The sequence below is a fragment of the Pan troglodytes genome, chromosome 14 (assembly GCF_028858775.2).
Source record: "Pan troglodytes isolate AG18354 chromosome 14, NHGRI_mPanTro3-v2.0_pri, whole genome shotgun sequence".
Lineage (NCBI taxonomy): Eukaryota > Metazoa > Chordata > Mammalia > Primates > Hominidae > Pan > Pan troglodytes.
In genome coordinates this window covers 94249911-94273907 of record NC_072412.2, presented here as the reverse complement: position 1 = coordinate 94273907, position 23997 = coordinate 94249911, and the positions used below count along the sequence as shown (strand labels likewise).

The window sequence follows — 23997 nt, the reverse complement described above, 5'->3', positions numbered from 1 at the left end:
CTCAGTTAGATTTTCTGAATAACTTCCTGCAGCCTCTACATCAGCACTTGCTGCTTCACCTTGCACTGTTATGTTATGGAAATGGCTTCTTTTCTTAAACCTCATGAACCAACTCTGCTAGCTTCAGACTTTTCTTCTGAAGCTTCCTCACTCCTTTCTGCCTTCATAGAATTGAGAGGATAGAATTAAGGTTCTTGCTTTGGATTAGGCTTTAGCTTAAGGGAATGGTGTGGCTGGTTTGATCTTCTATTCAGGCCACTAAAACTTTCCCTTTACTATCAGTAAGACTTTTTTGCTTTCTTATAATTCATGGGTTCACTAGAATAGGACTTTTAATTTTCTTCAAGAATCTTTTATTTCCATTCACAACTTGGCCAACTGGGTTCAAGAGGCCTAGTTTTAGCTTCTGACATGCCTTTCTCACAATGTTTAATAATTTCTAGTTTTTGGTCTGAAGTGAGAGAACCTTTCATTTGAACATTTACAGACTATTGCAGAGTTATTGATTGGCTTAATTTCAATATTGTTGTGTCTCAGGGAATAAAGAGGTCCAATAAAAAGGAGAGAGATGAGTGACTATCTGGCCGGTGGAGCAGTTGGAATACACATATTTTTCTATTAAGTTTGCTCTTTTATATGGGCCAGATTCATGTCTCCTGGAAACAATAATAATACTAACACCAAATATCACTGATCCCACATTACCATAATAGATATAATAATAATGAAAAAGTTCAAAATATTGTGAAAATTACCAAAGTGCATCAGAGAGAGAAAGTGAACACATTCTATTGAAAAAAATAGTGTCAATAGAACTTGTACAGTTCAGGGTTGCCACCAACCTTCGATTTGTAGAAAACACAATATCTGCAAAGCGCAATAAAGTGAAGCACAATAAAATGAGGTATTGCTGTGTTTGTTACTTGAATGAGACAGTATTCACCATCAATTTTATTCCTATATTCTCTTTTCTTTTTCTTTTTTTTTAGGTAGGTGCCAAGAAAATGTGATCACAAAAACAGATGGTAATGGAAGCTGTTTTATTATAGCAAGGTTTCTTGGCTCTTTGAACTTCTTAATAGTTATATGCCCCAAATTACATAGCTATCTATCTTCAAAATTATTTTTAATAATCTGTCATCTGACAACTCTATTAGGTTTTCCCTTCATTGTGTTGAAAGTAAATAATGGGAAACCTGAACAAAAGGATTTATTACCCAGCCATTAATGCCATTCACTTTTGCAATACCAACTTTAGCACTTTTATTTCTCTCTAAGGGTGTCTCAGGGTTATTTGCCTTCAGGGGAAAGCATCGTAGTTAGAGTGACTATATAGTTTATCATCCAAATAAAGAATACACATAGGCAATATTAATAAGTAAACAAGAAAAACAAGCATAGGCCATACTCTCATTAGCAAATCAGCACATAACTATCACCCTATTGGTTAAAAAAATAAAAATGGGTAAGAGACAAGCCATTGTTTGTACAATTAGAGAGAGAAATTTGTAGAAAGAGAAGTGAAAAATGGCAGATCTCCTTTTCATGGCAAATATATTTTAAAATAGATATGTTTTACTCTTAGAAAGCTGCATATTTAAAAGTTGAGGATCTTAATATTTCCAGATATTTATGCCTGGAAACATTAAGGCACTGCAATGTGTTAGAACAAAAGACACAGTGGCAGAACATGCAGGTCTTTACTGCAGGAGACCTTTGACATGATGTTGGTTTATTTGGAATCTATTCTTTCAGTAATGTGAAATTATGTTCTAAGACAACTAAGATTCCTGCCTCCAACACTATATATCTTGAACTAGGGTAACCTGTATTATTAAATTGTCTGAGAGGATTGTATTGGTCAGAGGACACATCCCAATGTAATGAAATAAGTTAATGCCCCACTCACCTTTATCTCACAGAGAAAAGTTTGCACAAGTAGCTTATGTGGTCAAATGTAGTTGAAATACTTTCCCAGTTTACTCACTCCCAACACTGACTAGTAATATTCATTACCGCATGGCAAAGTTGTAGAATGGGGCTGGTGTAGAGGGAGACGTAGAAAAATAAGCTAGAGGAGAAGGCTCCCAGCTGCAAATTTTAATTTTTTTTCTGAAAGTTGTTTGTATTCTGTTTGGGATATTTGTCTCAACATTTGGTATTTTACATAGGTAATGAGAAAATTTCTTGTTACCCCATGTCAAACCTTGGAAGTCTAAATACTTACGGTCTAAATACCTAAAATCTAAATACTTTCTTTAGAATCAAAATATGTATTCTCCAATATTCTGACCCATATGTAACCTGCTTAACCAGTGTCTAAATAAACTTCATATCCAGACATTACCAGAAGTCTTCAAATTCAGTTTTCTAGAGGACAAATAACATGGAAGTAAAAAATATGAATATGAATATCCGAACATTTAAACCACACAGCATAAAATGTCAGTCCTGTTCCCTTCCTCCTTTCTTTGTGTCTTCTCAAGGACTTACTATCTCTCTCTGTTGCATCATATGTTTATTTTCTCTTTCCTATAACACTTCTTAGTATTCTCCATGTGAGATGAGAAATAAATTTCCCTTGACCTCATATTTCTGATCTAGAGCCACACCTTTCTAGAAAACTCTTCTTTTTATATTGAAGCATGTTGAAATCTCTTCTATTTCAATGGTGTCTCCATTCCCTGACTATACATTCCTTTTTCATCTACTGTTTACAAAAAGGTATCCCCTAATCTTCAAATTCAATCTTCACTTGTGTTCTTACTTCTTTAGCAGTATTTCCAGATATTGTGGCCACACTCCCTTCAAAACAAACAAACAAACAAACAAAAAACACATAGTTAGCTGATATGTTTTCTTATTTATTGTTTTTCATTTGTTTGGTGGTGACATATTTGTTTTTGCTTTTTTAAATTATTTTCTTTTGCTGCCTTAATAATATAAGTCCATTGAAGTAAGAACCCTTCAAAAAATTCATGGATGCAGAGAAAGTACCAAATAAATAGCGAATGAATAAGAAAAAGTTATTATTTTGGAAACAGTTTTATTGAATATATGGAACCCAGAGATCTGCAGCCAATGCAAAACCACTAGCTTAATCAGTAAAGATAAGTTGATTTTAGTGATTGCTTCAAGAAAACAAATTCAGCTCTCTTCATGTTCTCGGTTATTAAGTACCTTACCATTTTATCGATCTCTGATCTTTTCATTATTATTCCCTCCTAGTTTATTTTACTTTTATCTCTTTTTTTCTAGCTTTCTTCTATTTTCAAAATATGCACTTAAGGCTACACATTTCTCTTTATGCTCTGATATACCTACATCCATAATAATATCTCTCATGTGTCATATTTTCATTATTATTTATTTCAAAATGTTTTGTACAGCTTTGTGTATTTCCTCTTAAAAGACAGGTTATTTAGAAGTACATGGGTAATGTTCAAACATTGAGATTTTATAGTTGTCTTTTAAAAATAATTTATTTGCAGTTTAATTTATTCCTAGTCAAAGAACACATTAGAGGTTGATTTTCATGATTTAGTTTTGAAAAAAAAAGTGCTTCATTTGTACATTTGGTATCACCTTTCCATAACCTCGAGTCAGCAGCTAAAAGTTCTTTTTTTGTTACAATGCCTGCCTCTAACATCACCCTCTTACTGCCTCCAAATTGCTGCTTTTAATTTTCTGTGTGCTGGGAAATCAGATAAGCAAGCACTTTTTTTAATAGTGTCTAAAATAAGAGTTTGTAAGACCTGAGGGACTCTTCTATGAAGACAGTGCTTGGCTTTTGGCTCACAATCTATGCCACATTTATTTTTATTGAGGCCACTAAGAGACATGTGTTTGTTGATTTTCAGGCTCATGCCTCTGTGTGATCTGATTAGTTAAGTTTATCAAATTTATAGTGAGTGCCCACTGAACAGCAGGGACTGGACCTGAGCTGGATTTACAATTGTGAATAAAGCAGTATTCACCCTCAAGCCTCTTCGAGTTCAGTAGGTGAGAAAGTCACTCACAGAAAATGTGCATATACCACAACAATTTCAATTAAAAAGACTCATACAAAGATTATGAGAACACAGAACTAGGCACCTAGCCCGGACTGGTGAGTATGCATGCTTGGAGGGATGTTCAGAGAGGAGATAAGGAAAGGAATTAAGATACAAATAATTATTGAAATAAGTATTAAAGAATTAATAGATATTAGAAAGACAGAGTAAAAATAAAGCCATTCCAAACAGAAGGAAAAACATCGTCAAAGGTACAGAGGAAAGCAAGCAAATAAAAAGCAGAAAGTATGTGGGTTACAATACATTACAGTATTGTACAATATACAATACAGTAGGACAGTGTTGGTAGGCAAAGCGCATGTCAAGAGAGAAATAGTTGAAAAAAGTGATCATTGCTCTGCTTGAGTTTTCATCTGTGGCTAAAATGTTTCATATACACATAAAGAGGACAAGAGAGCTACTGACAGATATGACTACATTATTTAAATCATTTTGTAAAAATTAAAACCAAATACATAGTTCAAAGCACTTTTGTTCACCAGTTTATTTATTACATCTCAACACTCTTGTGCTTTGCATGTGGTATCTATTCACAATAAAAATTATTTATCTAAAATATTAGGAACACCAGATGATAATGAACTGTTATATGAACATATTTACATTCTCACATTTGTATTTTTGAATTGGAGGAAAAGCAAACTAATCATCGATATATACAATCCTCAGTCTGTCTTACCTGAGCAAAAACATGATATGATTATTCCTTAAGAAATTTCGAGCCAGGTGAATCAGAATTCATTCATTTAACAAGTATTTGTGGAGTCCTTTCCATGTGTCTGGTGCTGTTCTGGACAGAGAAGATAAAATGGTGAATGGATACTGGCATATTTCTGACACTTAAAATCATAGGGTCTAGTGGAGGAGGCAGACATCCATCAAGTAATCACAAAAAATAAATGCTAACAATGTTATAAGTGTTATATGACACATAAAGAGATGGTAACAAGAAGATTCTATTTAATCTGGGAGTATTGTCTCTCACAGGCTCTAAAGGAAGCAAAAAAGTTAACTGTGATCTAAATATTGAATCAAAATTAACTAGATAATGGGAGACAGAGTAAAGGGATTAGAAAGGGTATTTCAATCAGCCTGGTCAATATGTGCAATTCTCACTAGGATGAGCGTGCATAGGCTGTCTCTGGAACGGAATGAAGGCTGAAGAATGTGTTATGGGGAAAGGACTGAGACGAAGTGTGGTGTGATGGCAAAAAGAAAGGACATGAGCAAGTCTGGGTAGAAACTCTAGGTGCCAGACCAAAAAGAACTTTGTACTTAGTTCAAAAATTTGTTATCTAAATAGAGTTTTTGTTTTGTTTACCTCCTAACATTTTTTAAAATTTGAAATTAATTTCAAACTTCCAAAAAGCTGCACAAATAAAATAGTTCAAGGAAGAGCCTTATACACTTTACCAATTCACTTGTCATAACTTGCCCTGTTTGCTTTATAATTTATTCATTCTCTCTCTCCCTTCCTCTTTCTCGTGTGAGTGTGTGTGTGCGTGTGTGTGTGTGTGTGTGTGTGTTCCAGAACCAGTATGAGCAGTCTGATTGACTGTCCATGTTTTAGCACTGAAAGTCCCGTGTCCCAGGAAACATATCAGTCCAAGATAAAACATAACAGTTAGTCACTCTGAAAGTATCCAGCCTATGATGGAGTATTGCACTTAGCTATCACGTCCCTTAATGATTTCTCTGAATGTGAAATTTCACACATTTTTAATTAAAGTTGTACATTTTTCTCAGGATATCAAATCTAGACATGCAATTTGAACAGCTATGTATAAATGTTCCTCCTTTTATATATTAGTATCTTATGGTCCAAACAAAGTGTTATCTGCAACTCTTTAGAACAAAACAATAAATTGTGTAATAATGAGTCAAGAAAAGGAGACTTAAGTTGGATTCAGAGCTCTGATAGATGCAGACACAATTAAAATATAAAAAAGTTGTCATCATTGTTTGTAAAGAGTTGTGTTAGATTAAATATTATAGTCGACACACACACTGTATAGTTATTATAAATTTAATTAATCAATGTTAAAGGAATACTTTAAGAACCCCTCAAAAATTAATTAATTAAGAAGTTTCATCATTGACTAAACATCTGTAGTTCTCTTATAATGCTATGTGTTTATCTTGTCCATATAATCAAATGTAATGACCAAACTCATTTTTTTCCCTATACTAGATTTGTATTATTGCTGAAACCCATTACCATAAAACAGTTGCTTAAAACAACACAAATATATTATTTTACAGATCTGGAAGCCAGAAGTCCAAAATTAGTCCTGTGGGAATAAAATCAAGGTGTCCATAAACTAGTCCCTTCTGAAAGCTCCAGGGAGAATCTGTTCCTATCTTTGAACGACTCATAGCATCATCATTTTTTGGCTTGTGTTCCTACCATCCCAGTCTCTGCCATTGTCATCACATTGCCTTCCTTCTAATCTCTGATACTTGTGTCCTTTTAAGGATCCCCATGATTACATTGGGCACACCCAGATAATCCAACATGATCTCACAACTCAATATCTTCAACTTAATCACTTATACAATATCTTTTTGCAATGTAAGGAAACATATTGACAGGGTCTGGGGATTAGTACATGGGCATTTTTGGGGTGCCATTATTCAGTTTACCATAGCTCCCAAATTCTGTATTAAGTTCAGTTCAGATATGTAGCTCCTAAACACACAAGTACCATAAAGGCTACTTGTCTGAAACTCAGCTCACTTGTGCCTACCAAGTCCTCCTTTATCTAATTTATGAATCTCCATTTGAACTTTCTTTGGTTTTTTTTTTTTTTTTTTTTTTTTGAGGCTGAGTCTCGCTCTTTCGCCCAGGCCGGACTGCAGTGGCACTATCTCGGCTCACTGCAAGCTCCGCCTCCCGGGTTCAGCTTTCCCGACTTAAATTTATCACATTCAGAGATATGTTACTCATCTATGGCACTCTTTCTTCCCTACTTCTCACACATATCCAGGGATTAAATCTCATTTGTCCTTCCTCCTTTGCATCTCTACTGCTGTAATCTCAGTTCAGGAAGTCACAAAGTGCACTGAGATGCTGACTGAGGTGTCATCCCTAAGAACAATGTCCATTCTTTAGAGTCTAGATACTTTCAGCCCATTTTTTTTTTTTTTGTAGCTCGTTAAATTTCATCAGTACTTAAGTACTTGCGATTTCCCCAATGTGTTTTCTTCTTATTATTTTTTTTTTTTTACTGCTATGGAAGCTAGAGTTCATCACATAGAAAGCTATGGCTATTTTGAATGACTTCATACATACATATAGTCTTATATGCACACATTTTAAAAATAAATGTTACTGTCATGCACGAAAATTACTGTATAACTTCAAATATGTTTTTGCCACAGACTGGTACAAGACTTCTTGATGGGGAGGGCAACCTGAACAGTCAGCTCAGCTTGCAATGTGCTCCTTTGGAGGCAATCGGCTCTGCCTCACTGTGACTCTTTTCCCCAAACTATGTTTTATGGAACTCTGGGCCAAAGTATTAGAGCTTCTACAAAAACAGTAAGATGTCAGTGATTGAACAATTTTAGTAATAGAGTTAATGTACTAAACTAGGTTTCTTAATTGCAGGAATTTTGTGAAAAGACCAAAAATAAGCTGCCAGAAGAGTGTGTGACAGCTATATGAGCTATTCATTGTTAGTGGTCTTGGACTTTCCCTACTCCCTCCCTTCCTTCCTCTTGGGCAATTCAGTTTCCCCCAGCCTTATTGCTGGTGTGTTTGCATCCTCAGTCTTGTCTACAAGAACTCCTACACTTCCTTTAGTCTCTAAGGTCTCTGTTTTCTGCTATTTTTTTCTTTTTTTACATTAGAGAAAGGATTATGGCTCCTTTCCCTTATGCTTTTCCAGTTTCTGTGTAGCAAAAGACTGGGGGAAACTGGATTTACTATAAACAGCTAGTAGCTTCAGAGATAATTTAAAAGAATTATTAATTTAACTAAAACAGAGATTGAGTGATTTAAGGTAAGTTATTACAAAAATCAAAAATTTTTTTTTTCAGTTATCTCCTAAGATAGCCCCCAAGGACCAGAACAATTACACTCATCATTATACAAAAATGACGGAAGAATGCCTTGTGACTCACATAATACTGTTGCAATCAGCTTAGCCCTTAGTTCAGCTAGGACCAAGTTCTTGTCCTATGACCAAGAAGAATGAGGTACGTGGATACCGGAGAGTGAGTAGAGTAGGATTTATTAGCAAAAGGAAAGCTCTCAGCAAAGAGAGAGGGCCTGACAGCAAGTTTCCAGAAATGGGGTGGATTTCTGGGTCTTTTATGTGGCAGAAGACAGGAAGCCTTCTGTGGGTTTTGCCCAAATGGGAGGAGTAAACTTTCCTCCTAGGGCTGTTGCATCTGCACATGCCTGGGCTTGGCCAGAGTGACTCCACCTTGGTTATTACCTATGAGTGCCTAAGTGAAACCTATGGGTCGGGGGATAAAACCACAATGCTAATATCATGTTAATGACATTATAACCAGCTGGGTCAGGTTAAGGACATTTAGGTTGATTTACTGAGCCTGCACCTAAGTTGTGACAGTTCCTTCTGAGCAACATCCTGGCACAAGAAGTTCTTAACCACATTTCTTCCTGTTAGCTGCAGAGGGGGTGTAGGTGCTGTCTTGTGGTTGTTCCTGTGAACACTGCCCTTCTCTGTCCTTCTCCCGAGACCCTCTCTCTCTATCTGCCTAACCAGCCCCTAACTGCGTCCTCTCTCAATACTTTCTTCTTCATCCAGAATCTCTCCTCTTTTAAATAATCAACAAACAGAAAGAAGACTCAACTTGGCTGTGATATTCCACCGTAAGAATATCCAGGTCTAATCCATACACAATTAAATCCTTGCATTTACTTTTCCCAACAATATTTTGTTTTGGAATCATCTGTGAAATATTCTCCCTTGCCATAGAAATCAATAAGACTCATTTTGCTTTATTCATAGATTTATTTACTTCAGATGGGAACTTTCTAAATTAGTAATGATTAACCAATTATAGACTATATTTCTATAACTAAGCAGATATTTTACATGTGAGAAAATTTTAGAATTTGCCTAAAGACACTTATAATAAGAGTTTCAAGAAAAGGTAAGGTTTCAGTTAAAGTTTCTATAGCATGGCTGAAATGTGATTAAGACAGTCTTAGTTGAGGCTGGCCCCTGACAAATGAGAAGAGAGGGGAAGTACATGTTAAGAAGAACCAAACACAATATTTTTAGTAACACACATGGATCTACTTTTTTTTCCAGAATATATCCTAAAACAAGAACTTCAAAAGACCCAGCTTGTGCTTTTGAAGAGTAAAGTTCTGTAACTCAAGTTTCTAATCAATACTTTTAGATAGGCAGGAATAAAAAATTCTCTTTATGGGTACAATATTTGGTTCCAAGTTCCTCTAGAGAGGAATTTTACCCCACATATATGAAACCTATGAAAGTAGAAGCATACCTTATAAACTCCTCTGATGTTTTATTATGAAGAATTTTGTGCTGACTCAACTAAGATCAGTAAATCAGTTACTTGATATTTCAGGATTATGAGTTGGTTTATTTTTTTATTTTTTTCTGTGGGAAAATACTCAAGAAAAGGATATATTTTATTATTTTGGGAGAAGAAAAGAGATATTAAGTGACTTGGAGCTAGCTTTCTGGTAAGGGTGAGCTAAAATCGCTATTAAAGAAATAAGTGCACATGAGACAAATGTTCTTTTAAAAATCACATTGTGACATTCAAATTGATGTAAATATCTTCTTTTGAGAAATGTATATCAAATATGTCAGAGGAAATCAGTGCATTAACTACTATTAATTGCATTTAACATTTTATTCTAAAAATATTATTTACATAAGAAGTTATTTTTAAAGTGACTTTTAGTCACTTTAGACTTTAAGTAAAATGGTAAATTATGATGTACAGAAAATTCAGATTGATTTCTCTCTTTGAATTGTGTACATTAAAGGATACCTCTGTAATTGTCAGGATTTAATTTATTACATCGAAGTAGATTTCCATTGGATTAATCTTTCATTTTAAAACATGCTGCTTAATTATAGTTGCTATTATTTTTAATTGTGAAGAGTAGATCTTATGATTACCGGTTTTACATAAACAATCCCTGCTTGTAAACAAAACAAAACTTTGTGCTTATATTGTAAAATGACACACTCATACTACAGTTGAAAAATGAAGAAATATTATAAGTGCTAAAAATTACTTGCATTTTGTAGCCTAGAAGGCAATATGCAATTTTCAGCTTAGTATTGATGTCACAGAATATTTATTAAAACATTCTATAAACTGATGAAATAAAATGATAAATATATAAAAATTAGTATGAAATATTTTTCAGACATATTAGCAATGACTCAGAAAAACTTTTAAACTATATTTTTAAAATAGCTATGTTCGTTTGTGTGAGAAAACTTTAAAAATCATATACTATTTCACTATTTCACTATCATATACTATTTCACAAGAGGTAACATTAGTAAAAATTGTGTTTTAACTTATGCTAAGAAGTTAACCACAACATCAAAGTAGTACTTTAATTTTAAAATTCTAAGACATAGTAAAAACATAGAAATTATTATTACATTTATTCTTCCAATAATTTACAGATGTTCTAATATTATTTTCAAAAATATTAAATGGCATGAGGATATTTTCTTTCTATAATGCTAAAAGAATGCATCATAACTCAAAACTATATATTGACTATGTTATAACTTGTGTGTGGGTAATTTTAAATAGAAATTTAAGCAAAATCTGGGAAACGCGTGTTTATAGTGTTTAATTTTTAGTAATGTTATTTGGAGTGACTTCCCATTGTCTCCTTGTTTTGTATGTATGTTCTGAATAAATCAATTATTTACATTTAACATAAATGAATCACCTATTCAGTTAAAAATAAAGTGTGCTTTAGATATAGGACTTTTTATTAAAAATGATTTCTATAGAATATTCCCTATAAATACTTTTATTATGTGTTTATTTTCTCCTGATAAACTATAGATGTTGAACTAAAACATCTTAGTTAAAAGACAAAATAAAGTGAAACTGTGAAATAAAAATGGTATTTAAAATGGAAATTGTATCTTTGCCTTCTAAAATTAATATATAATTCAAATTATTCATATCAAGAAGTCTGAATATTGCTCCCCTCCATGTGTAAAAACTTGTTAGAGAAAGGAATGATAAAACCTAGTCACTGCCAGTGATTCTTTGTTGCAAAGAATGAGCCAAAGGGGAGAAAAAGGGCCCTTTCTTACACTGGTCTCCTTAGCAAGCAAATGCTTAAATTCATAAATAATGGGGAAATGAAGAATTGAACTCTGAAGAGTCAAATGAAAGGAAAGCGTGTTGGAAAAGAAGAAGGGAAAGAGATAGTGCTGTTGTACCAAATGAAGAGTTATGCAGACTTGGAATGCACTTGGTAGCCACCTACAACCACAGGAGAAACCTGCATTAGGATAAATTTTACACTCTGGCATTTCAGAAGATGGAAAGATTCTGGTTTATTTACAACACTGCTAATATGCTGGACGACTTTATCACTAGGTTTATTTTGATATAAGCTTATGCATTTCCTATTTGTTTAAATTCTAACCTTCATTAAAGGCATTCTAACTGATATATCGTCTTTAAGTAACCTCAGGTGGCAACCAGGGTTTCACAGGGATATAGGGATATCAAAATATGCTATTGCATCTCCAAGGAAACTAGAACAGAAAACAGAAAATTCACTAGGATAAAAATGCCACCATAGTTTCTTTATTTCTGACTAAATCTTTGAGGTCATGACATTAAGCTTCAGTCTCCCATTTTATCTTCACCTTATCTCTGTGCAACTTCTACATTTTTCTCCCTTTCTCTTCACTGTCTCTCCACTTTGCCACATATTTTCCAATATCACATTACCTCTGATTTGCAACACACAAGAAAGTCAAGTAGACAACCTGGTTTTCAATTTCAAATTCCCAGGAGATAGATTACTGACATCTTCTGAATCATTGTTTGACTATTGCAAAGGAAAATTTTTCTTAATATTTCGTGTGGCAGAAAGGAATTGACTATTGACTGTGTTAAAATCAGTTGCTCTATTCTATATTTCTAAGTGATAAATTCTCTTCAGCTTTTGACAGGAACACATCATACTATGCATCTATTGACAATTTCTATGTTACTTAGGTGCTTTTTGTTGTTGATAATTCAACAGACATTTCTTTTTGAGTGAAAAATGATGTATGTGTTTAAAGAACTTCCCTTGAATAAAGGTGGGCTTGATATCATGAAAACGTTTTCTAAAAAAATTTAGAAAACATGATTAGGAATTCGCTGCCTGAAGAGACTTAGCTGGTACAAATAAGGGGACAAGTAGTTGGTGTCTGTTCTAGGTACTATTGTTGTATAATAATCCATACTAATTTTGAGGTATAAAAGAGTTATTTTATTGTACTCAGAAATCCTGAGGCCTAGGATTTCAAGAATGAAGCAAGAATGACTTGCTCAACTCATTCATGTCTTAGGCCTCAGCAGGAAGATATTAAGTGATATAGGACTTAACTTATATAAGCTGGAATCATCTGGAAACATCTTATTTCTTCTATCTGGCAACTGATGATGGCAGTCAGTGGAACCTCTACAGTCCATCAGCTGAAATGTGGCCTCTCCATGTGATTTTTTCATGTAGGTTAGTTTGGACTTCCTCACAAGTTGGCTTCAGGTGGATTCTAAAAGCAAGTGTCTGAAGAGAGTAAGAAAAGTATGTGCTATTTTGAACACCTAGCCTCAGAAGATACATAGTGATACTTCTAGCATACTCTTGTGTTTGAGGCAGTTATGATACTTCATGTGGTTCAAGGGAGAGGACACTTGGAGGGAATGGCAAAATTAAATCCTTAGAAGAGCTTGTGAGGTGGGAGATACTGTAGCTAATCTTTAGAAAATACAATTGTCACAAGGCTTTTATTTATTCTAACAATCTTTAAGGATCCCTGTTTGTGCCAAAATCAAAAGGCTCTATCAGCATACGTGAGATGAGCACAGCAGCTTGCCCATCTGAAGTGTCATCAATATGTAAATGTCATAGACACAGAGCTCTGAGTCAACACAGGATAGTCTATGGATACCGACACAGCCTGACAAGTGGCTATGAATACAATTCTGGCAGCAAGTATATATTTTTAAATGATTTTTAATTATGTCCTTTAGCTTCAATTAAGAGGGTACTCCATAAAACTGTGTGTCATACATAGGCATCTAATAAGGCAATAAAGTTATTCAGATTGAATTCGTCTTGTACTACCCTATTTTTCTACTTTTCTTTGATATTCCCTCAAGCAGCTAAGTATGCAACTGTGTTAATCATCTGTTTACATAAAAGCTTTATATAATTGTTATGAAATTTTCAAATTTGTCATGTGTACTACCACCTCGGAAGAAAAAAAATTTTTTAATCTTTGCACTTTATCTTCTATTTAATTTTATAATAAACTACATTGTTCATCAAATTTTACCTTTTTTTCTTGGAACTATGTGTGAAATTTCTATTTTTTGCATGCTAGTGTCTCTGTGGTAATATACTACAGACTTAAATGAGACTTAAAGGTTTTTAACAGTTGGAAGGCTAGTACTCAATATTTATCCTGAAGTTGCCATGGCTACTAATGCAGACAAAGTTTGCTGATCAAGTTCAAGCTAGAGATAGCCAGAAAAGCACAAGGGGTCTCATTAATGGTTTCAACGATTAACCACAGTGAAAAATAGTGACTGAATGTTCTGTCTTGGTTTCTTATTCTGTTGTTCTCACTAAAGATAAAGCGAGACTATTTAGGAAAATATATACCTAAGTAAATATAGTTTGATAAGTGTCATTCATACTGTTGATAAGATGACAGAGCAAAAATTACTCTAATTTTACTCCATTATCACCTGAAAACACTAATGTAAATGATTTCTGGCCATTATACATCACCTAATATCACAGGCCAATAAGCCTCTGCTATTGACTAAATATTTGTATTATACTTTTAATGCATTAAATATTACTAAAAACCTATAACATTAAGAAAATATATAATTGTGTGTGTGTGTGTGTGTGTGTGTGTGCATGTGTGTGTATCCAATATAGTCTTACTCAGAATAAAAAGAGGATTTCTCTTCTTAGGATTAATCCATCTTAGTTTGTTTTTGCCATTTAAATATTATACTTGTTTATACTTTAAATGCTAAATTATCAGTAAGCCTGCATGTAGTCCTGTTTAAAGTTGATTGATCTTCAAGAATATGGTTATAAAGGTAAATTCATTTTCAATTTCATTCAAAGGTTGTTGCTAATTAAATCTATAATGATTTTAACATAGAATGATTTTATGCAGTTAGAATGCACTCAGTTACTAGACTAGAATATCCAAATACGTTTTGGCTTAAGAAATAAAGAGAACACCTAAGAAGCAGCCTGAGGTATTTGGATCTAGAGCCTGGGCACTGATTCAATTGGTTTATTGAAGAATTACTAAATCTAAGTTTTTCCCAGTCAGTACACTGTTGATGTCCCTGTTCATAATTTGGAAGATTACAGTCATAGCCTTGAATATCACATCCTCGCTATTTATCAATATACAAAATTGCCTTCAAATCCATCATCTTTCTTAATACACTACTGAATTATTAAGTTGCACTGAGGGAGGGTAGTTATCTCATTTTGCTACTCCTAAAACTTGTTTATTCTGATAAATTGTCTCCTTCCTTCTACCACTATGCTTTAGCATTCTTTAACCTCTGTTATCTACTCATAAACCTGGAAGAATCATTGTTTGTTCTTGCATTAAAGTTACACTCTCTACTCCAGCCCCAGTATTATGTATGCGAACAATTGCTCAAAATCCAAATAATATAGGACAATCTGGAAAAAAAATGTTAAACTCCAGCTGGCGCCTGCTCATTGGGTTGGATAATACAGTTTTGAAAGTAATTTTACCTAATCCTAATGGACCTGTATTTGTAAACCACCAGTGCTTATGCAGAAAGCTCAGGATGTTTGATTAATGTCATTCTAATAATGTGACTTTTCCATATGCAGGGTCTGACATCAACACTAAATGTGAAATATCCCTATTTTCTGCAAAAGTGTTATTTTTTAATTATTATGTATCTTGGTGTCTAAAAATATGCAGGCTTTTTAAATGGTTTACTATACAATTTTGGACAGGTCATTGTTTGGAACAGGAAATTTTAAAATATAAATCTCTGCATAACTCATCATTAATATCTCTGGTAGATATCAGTGCCACTGCAGATCTTTTTTCTCCATTTACTTGCTGAATGAATTTGAACATTTTTCTTTACCTTTCTGATATCATGTCTCCTTTTCCATGAAATGCATATTCTTTTTGAAAAATTACTAATCACTGAGCTAGGTACCCTAAAACCAAAAGTGAATCAACTGTCATGGTTCTCTCAGAATTCTAGTCTGTAGGGGAAAAAAGACACACCTCTTTATAAAAGCAGAATGAAAGAGTACTTGCATAGCATTACTACAAGAATGTTCTAGAATTGTGAAGGACCATTAATCTTTAAGGGAAGACAGGGAGGATCCTTGAAAAAGAAAATATCAAAAGGGGTCTTATAGTTTGAGTAGTATGTGCTAGTAGTAAAAGAAGGCTATTAAGACAATCTAGGAAGAAGCCTCTATATAGAATTCAGAGCTTTGACATTGTAAGTAGGCTAATCAACTATTCCCAATGGGCTGGGACCAAAGGGTTTCTCAGGATTCAGTATTTTAGTGCTAAAAATTGGGCAGTCACCGTCAAACCAGGAATAGTTTTCACTATAAAAGTGAATTGTAAATTAAAAAGAGGTAAGGACGCTAAACAAGATCTACCTTTTTAGTACATTTTAAGTATACAACACAGTATTGATAACCTTAGGCACTCTGCTGCATAGTGGATCTCCAGAACTTCTTATCTTGCATAACTGAAAGTTCATACCCTTTGACACTATCTCCCCATTCCCCCCACCCCAGCTCCTGTTATCCACCATTCTACTCTCTGCTTCTGTGACTTTGACATTAATAATAAAGGGATGGGAGTAAACTATGGAAGATAATGGACACGTGTATGACCTTGATGGAGGAGATGGTTTCACAGATGGATATTTATCCTCAAACTCATCTAGTTGTATACATTAAATACACACAGCTTTAACCTGTCTATCACACCTTAGTAAATTGGTTTAAAAATAAAGTCAATCATGGTGTGGTGGGCAGCTTCTAAATATGTCCCCAATATTACCCCTGAGGAATCCTCACCCTCGAGTATGAGCTGAACCTAGTGATTCGCTTTTAAAATCTGAACACAGTAAAAGTGATGGGATGTTCCTTCTGACATTAGGTTATGAAAGATCTCTGGTTTCCTTCTCACTTGCTCTCATTAACTCTTATTCTGAGGGAAGCCAGCCACCATATTGTGAGATGCCCTATATCAAGGAGAAACAAACAAACAATAAAACAAAATAAGAAAATAAAGTAGGCCTCCAACCAATAGTCAGCAAGGAATTCAAGCATTCCAACAATTTCATGTAATCTTGGCATGACTCCTCCCTCAGTCAAAGCTTCATTTGAGACTATGCCTCAGACACGTTAGTTTCAACCTCATGAGAGAAGCTAAGGCAGAGTTACCCAGCTAAGCCACATTCAGATTTCTGACTCATAGAATATGTGAGATAATAAATATTATTTATAAAGTCTCTAATTGTTAGGTAAATTGTTACACGGTAATAGATAACCAATATATATAGTACGGTTGAAGCAGAGTGTGATCAGCTGGAGCACGGAGCGTGATCGAATGTATATGGTGGAAATGTGGTTTTAGGCAAGATTTTAGAATGATTTAATATCCATATGTAAAGGCACCTCCTTCTCTACCTTCTTATTAATGATGGATTTTTCTGTCAGTAATATTATCTTTCTTTCTCCTGATTTTCTGCTTCCACTTTTCTTACCCTATGCAATAAATTATCTAAAAGTATAAAAAATTATTTTAAGAAAATATCATGTTAATCTCTTATTTATACATGGAAAAGAAAGTCACCATTCATGGTATCATTATTATTACTCTGCTTCTTTGCTTTGTAGGATTGACAACATTTATGAGGAATCATTTATCTGTATATTTTCTTTCAAATTGCCTATCTCTACATAACTATTTCTGCTTGGTTTCATCATGTGTGTGACAGCTGTCCTATGCCTGTCACAAAGTAGGTGTTTTATAAAATTTTGTTTATATGATTGATTTAATATTTACATATTGATTCTGAAAAATTAAACCTAAACTTCTCTAGGAAAACTACATAAAGGAGTTCATGTCATACTAGGATATTCCACGAACTTACTCATCCTTTAGAAGACCGTAGACAGTATATATATATATATATATATATCACAATCATTCAGAGATCCTGAAATACAATAGAGGACCCAGAAATAAATCCACAGTTACAGCCAATGTACTTATTTTTCAGAGATTCCAAGAACATACATTGCAGAAAGGAAAGGCCACCCTCTTTAATAAATGGTTCTGGGAAAATTGAATATTCACATGCAGATAAATGAAACTGGACCCCTATCTCTCACCATATATAAAAATCAAATCAAGATGGATTAAGCAGTTACGTGTAAGACCTGAATCTGTAAAAAATACTGAAAGAAAACATAGGAAGAATATTTTAGGACATTGTTCTAGGCAAAGGTTTTATGGCTAAGACAACAAAAGCATAGACCACAAAAAGACAAATAGACAAATGGGACTATATTAGAGTAAAAATCATCTGCATAACAAAGGAAATAATCAACAAAGTGAAGCCACAACCTACTGAATGGGAGAAGATATTTGCAAATTATTAATCCAACTAATATCTAGAATATTAGTTATATTCTAATATATAATAATTATTATATATGATTATAATATATACTATATAATAATTACATAGTATATATCATAATAATATATAATATAATATATATTATATGATATAATATATAATATAATATATAATATTATATAATATATCATATAATATATATTATATTATATCATATAATATATATTATATGATAATATATACTATCATATATTTTATATTATAATATATAATATAATATATATTTTATATTATAATATATTATATATTTTATATTATAATATAATATATATTTTATATTATAATATATAATATATATTTTATATAATATACGTTTTATATTATAATATATATTATAATATACATTTTATATTATAATATATATTATAATATACGTTTTATATTATAATATATAATATAATATACGTTTTATATTATAATATATAATATAATATACGTTTTATATTATAATATATAATATAATATACGTTTTATATTATAATATATAATATAATATACGTTTTATATTATAATATATAATATAATATACGTTTTATATTGTAATATATAATATAATATACGTTTTATATTGTAATATATAATATAATATACGTTTTATATTGTAATATATAATATAATATACGTTTTATATTGTAATATATAATATAATATACGTTTTATATTGTAATATATAATATAATATACGTTTTATATTGTAATATATAATATAATATACGTTTTATATTGTAATATATAATATAATATACGTTTTATATTGTAATATATAATATAATATACGTTTTATATTGTAATATATAATATAATATACGTTTTATATTGTAATATATAATATAATATACGTTTCATATTGTAATATATAATATAATATACGTTTCATATTGTAATATATAATATAATATACGTTTCATATTGTAATATATAATATAATATACGTTTCATATTGTAATATATAATATAATATACGTTTCATATTGTAATATATAATATAATATACGTTTTATATTGTAATATATAATATAATATACGTTTTATATTGTAATATATAATATAATATACGTTTTATATTGTAATATATAATATAATATACGTTTTATATTGTAATATATAATATAATATACGTTTTATATTGTAATATATAATATAATATACGTTTTATATTATAATATATAATATATGTTTTATATTATAATATATAATATACGTTTTATATTATAATATATAATATAATATATGTTTTATATTATAATATATAATATAATTATATATATTTTATATATAATTATAGTATATATAATAATAGTTATATTCTAATATATTCTAATAATAGGAACTCAAATAATTGAACAGTAAAAATAACACCCACGAGTAATCCTATTAAAAAGTGGGCAGAAAATTAGAATATATATTTCTCAAAAGAAGACATACAAATAGCAAACCTGTATATGAAAACATGTTTAACATCAGAGAAATGTAAATCAAACCACAGTGAGACATCTTACCCAGTTAGAATGGCTATTATTAAAATGGTAAAGAATAACAGATATTGGTAAGGATGTAGAGAAAAGGAAACACACACTGTTACTTGGAATGTAAATTAGTACAGCTAATATGGAAAACCATATGAGGACATAAATTAACTCAAGATAAATTAAAGACTTAAACATAAGACCTAAAACAATAAAAATCCTAGAAGAAAACCTAGGCAATACCATTCAGGACATAGGCATGGGCAAAGGCTTAATGTCTAACACACCAAAAGCAATGGCAGCAAAAGCCAAAATTGACAAATGTGATCTAATTAGACGAAAGTGCTTCTGTACAGCAAAAGAAACTATCAGCAGATTGAACAGGCAACCCTACAGAATGGGAGAAAATTTTTGCAATCTATCCATCTGACAAAGGGCTAATATCCAGAATCTACAAAGAACTTAAACAAATTTACGAGAAAAAAAAAAACTCCATCAAAAAGTGGACGAAGGATATGAACAGATACTTCTCAAGAGAACACGTTTATGCAGCCAACAAATATATGAAAAAAAGTTCATCATCACTGGTCATTAGAGAAATGCAAATCAAAACCACAATGAGATACCATCTCATACCAGTTAGAATGCCGATCATTAAAAAGTCAGGAAACAACAGATGCTGGAAAGGATGTGGAGAAATAGAAATGCTTTTACACTGTTGGTGGGAGTGTGAATTAGTTCAACCATTGTGGAAGACAATCCCTCAAAGATCTAGAACTAGAGGACTGTGGCAATTCCTCAAGGATCTAGAACTAGAAATACCATTTGAACCAGCAATCCCATTACTGGGTATATACCCAAAGGATTATAAATCATTCTACTATAAAGACACATGCACACGTATGTTTATTGTGGCACTATTCACAGTAGCAAAGACTTGGAACCAACCCAAATATCCATCAGTGATAGACCGGATAAAGAAAATGTGGCACATATACACCATGGAATACTATGCAGCCATAAAAAGGATGAGTTCATGTCCTTGGCAGGGACATGGATAAAGCTGGAAACCATCATTCTCAGCAAAGTAACACAAGAACAGAAAACCAAACACTGCATGTTCTCACCCATAAGTGGGAGTTGAACAATGAGAACACATGGACACAGGGAGGGAAACATCACCCATCAGGGCCTGATAAGGGGCGAGGGACTAGGGGAGGGATAGCATTAGGAGAAATACCTAATGTAGGTGACGGGGGTTGATGGGTGCAGCAAACCACCATGGCAGGTGTATACCTATGTAACAAAACTGCACGTTCTGCACATGTATCCCAGAACTTACAGTATAATTTTATAAAAGAAAAAAAAAACACAAAAAACCCCTAAAACTAGAGCCACACAATTCAGTAATCTTGCTACCAGGTATTTATTTAAAGAAAAATAAGTCAGTGTATAAAAGGGATACCTGCAATCACAAATGTATTGCAGCACTATTCATGATAGCAAAGATATGGAATCAACCTAAAAGTCCATTAATGGAAGAATGGATAAATAAAATATAGTATATATACACACTGGAAAATTATTTAATCATTAAAAAGAATAAAATCATGTTTTTGTAGCTGGAGCAGGGATGAATGAAACTGGAGACCATTGTGTTAAGTGAAAAAAGTCAGGCTCAGAAAGACAAATATTACATCTTCTTACTCGTATTTGGGAGTTTAAAAAGTTGATCTCGTGAAGATAGAGTAGAATGATGGACACCAGAGAATGGAAAGTATATTTGGAAGGGGGGGATAAAAAGAGGTTGATTAATGGGTACAAATATACAGTTAGAAGAAGGAATAAGTTTTCATATTTGCAGAGTAGGGTGACTATAATTAATATCAATGGTTTGTGTATTTCGAAAAAGCTAATAGGACTTGAGATGCTCCCAACACATACAAATGATACTCAAGGTAATTGATACCCCAGATAGTCTGACTTGATCATTAAACATACTATGCATATAATAAAATATCACATGTGCCCCATAAATATGTATAAATATTATGTTTCAATAAAAAATAGTATGGTGCCAAAAAAGCACTTGAAAAATAAAATAAATTTTAAAAGTCTTGAAGATATATTCACATTAAAAATATTTTATAGTATTTTCTACTATTGTGAATTTGAGGCATTAGTCAAACTAGAATATATACTGACAACTATGGAATAAATATTGTTGAAATATTTTGATACTGTTTGTTATATTTATCAATAATTTTTTTAAATTACCGAACATAGGGTAGAGTGACAGCAAATTGGAAGATAAATATGTAATTCAAAGTGACAATAATGGCATCCATTATGTTTCAGATTCTGAGAGGTTTATGAGAAATCATTAAATGATAAACTAAATATATATATTAAATATATATATATATATTCCATTATTCCATGTGCCCATATTTGGAAAGGCCTATAACTTTGTTCAATATATAAATGACCCAACCATTTAACATGTCACAAATTTTGTGACTTTGTTTAATTTATTCTTTTGTTAATGTTTTTAGTCATATTCATCATTCTGAATGGAATAAGATGAAGACTTTATTAGAATACTCAGTGTTTCCATAGGCAATGGAAACCTCTTCAATTCAGCTAGTAGTAATGTGAAATCATTTTTGGAGGTTATTCAATATATGCACAGATAATTTATGTTATGCCCTAACTTAGCCTTGAAAAACATTTTACATTCAATATATTACTTACATTTTATCTACTTCAAATCAAAAAGTCAAAAAGTATTTAATTGTTAAGGATATTTCAATATGATTTGCAGTTCTCAAGATACTGCAAAAAAATCATTTAGTTATTCAACTAATAAATCTCAAGTTGAGTAATGTTTCTTGGTAATTGAATAGGACTTTAACATTCACAGTTTTACACTTTTTAAAAAGCTGATTTATTAACCATAATCTATGTAATTATTATTAAATAAATACAGGGATAGGATGGATATCTGACAGATTTTCAGAAATATTATTCTGTGGCTAATAAGTTATAAAACTGTGATTTCATCTTCCTGTTCATTTTTTGGTAATTGTCCCATGTTTTCATTTTGGAAATTTATAATTAAAAATTTGGTGTTTGAACAATTAATTCCTAAATAAAAATATAAAAGCATGATCAAAATTTTTATCTTTGTCTTCAAAAATATAAAAGGCAAATTATGCAAAGAAAGGCCATATGTTTGGCATTAGTACTTTTTGAAAACTTTAAACAAATTTATTTGCTTTATGTGTTAAAACCAAATAATAAATGACATAATAATTATATTTAAATTGGAATTTATATTCATAAGACATTCAACAATAAATGGATTTCAATGGTGGTCTGTGATCCAAAAAGCAAAATAGAAATACATGTTTAAGACAAAAGAATATGAGATGTTATTTATGCTGTGTTTTAATTACATATATTAATATGTTGTTATATGTTAAAGTCATTACATGTTATGCATTACACTAGATGTAATTAATGATACTTGGGGCTATTTATAACAATTACGGTGGTCATTTTTTCAGTTTAGTTTATATATAAACAATTCTCTAAATAAAATCTCTAAATAAAATCAGGGCAATCTGTTTTTAAGGATTCAGATATTCCCACTTGCTCACTCCTGTTTCAAGTTTTGATTATACTCCAAGTAAAAATCATAGTATATGTATTTGTGGTGGTCAAAGTTGTGTGTGAAGGTCATTTTTTCTAAATCAGAAATGATATTTTGGTATTAATAAATAAGATATAATGATCCTTTTTATTTTCCATGTAACAGCAAATATTACAAGAAGTGAAAATGCTACTTTGGTGGAAAACTGAAAGTAATAATCCAGAGTGCAGTAAGATACCATTTAGCTGTAAAATATTGTAGCAACAAAACAAAATGCGAGATCATGGCAATATTTTTTTACTTCCAGTTGGAAAATTCAACAGTTAGAAAATTAAAATATACCTGAAATAAACATTTTTGGCAAAATGGTTTTTAAGTTGTGTTGAATGATTGGAATAATCATAATTCATATCTGTGAACCTAGCAATCAGTACTTAAAATCAATAAATATAAATAATTTCTTTATTCTAAATATGTTATCTATCAATTATTTATTTTTGGAAAACATTGCTTTTTAATAATATAATAAAATCTTTATTGCTCAATCAAACTGTGGAAGATTATGTTTGCCTTTTAAATATATATGTTACTTAAATGACAATGTAAATTAGTGACTTTTAGTAGATAGTTACTGATTATTGGCATTATCACTTCACAGCATGAATATGTTATCAAAGCAAGCTTTGCAAATTAACAAACCTAAAGAAATTATAACCTTAATAAATTGTTTTGATATCTTTAATTATGTAGCCATTGATTTTATTTACATTACATAAATTAAATTCAAACTTTAGAAATCAGGGGTTAGACTAAGGTTTAAAAG

At 31.7% G+C, this 23997-nt stretch overlaps 1 long non-coding RNA gene across 1 annotated transcript in view; it reads right to left on the bottom strand.

Annotated features, from left to right (window-relative positions):
* Nucleotides 1-987: 987 nt before the first annotated feature.
* The window catches only part of LOC134808243 (uncharacterized), a 90458-nt gene continuing 67448 nt past the window's right edge, over nt 988-23997 (bottom strand). Inside the window, exons 4-5 of the long non-coding RNA XR_010150779.1 lie at nt 4753-4863; nt 988-2805 (exon numbers count right to left, since the gene is read on the bottom strand). This is a non-coding gene — a long non-coding RNA (uncharacterized LOC134808243). The remainder of the gene's footprint in view (nt 2806-4752; nt 4864-23997) is intronic.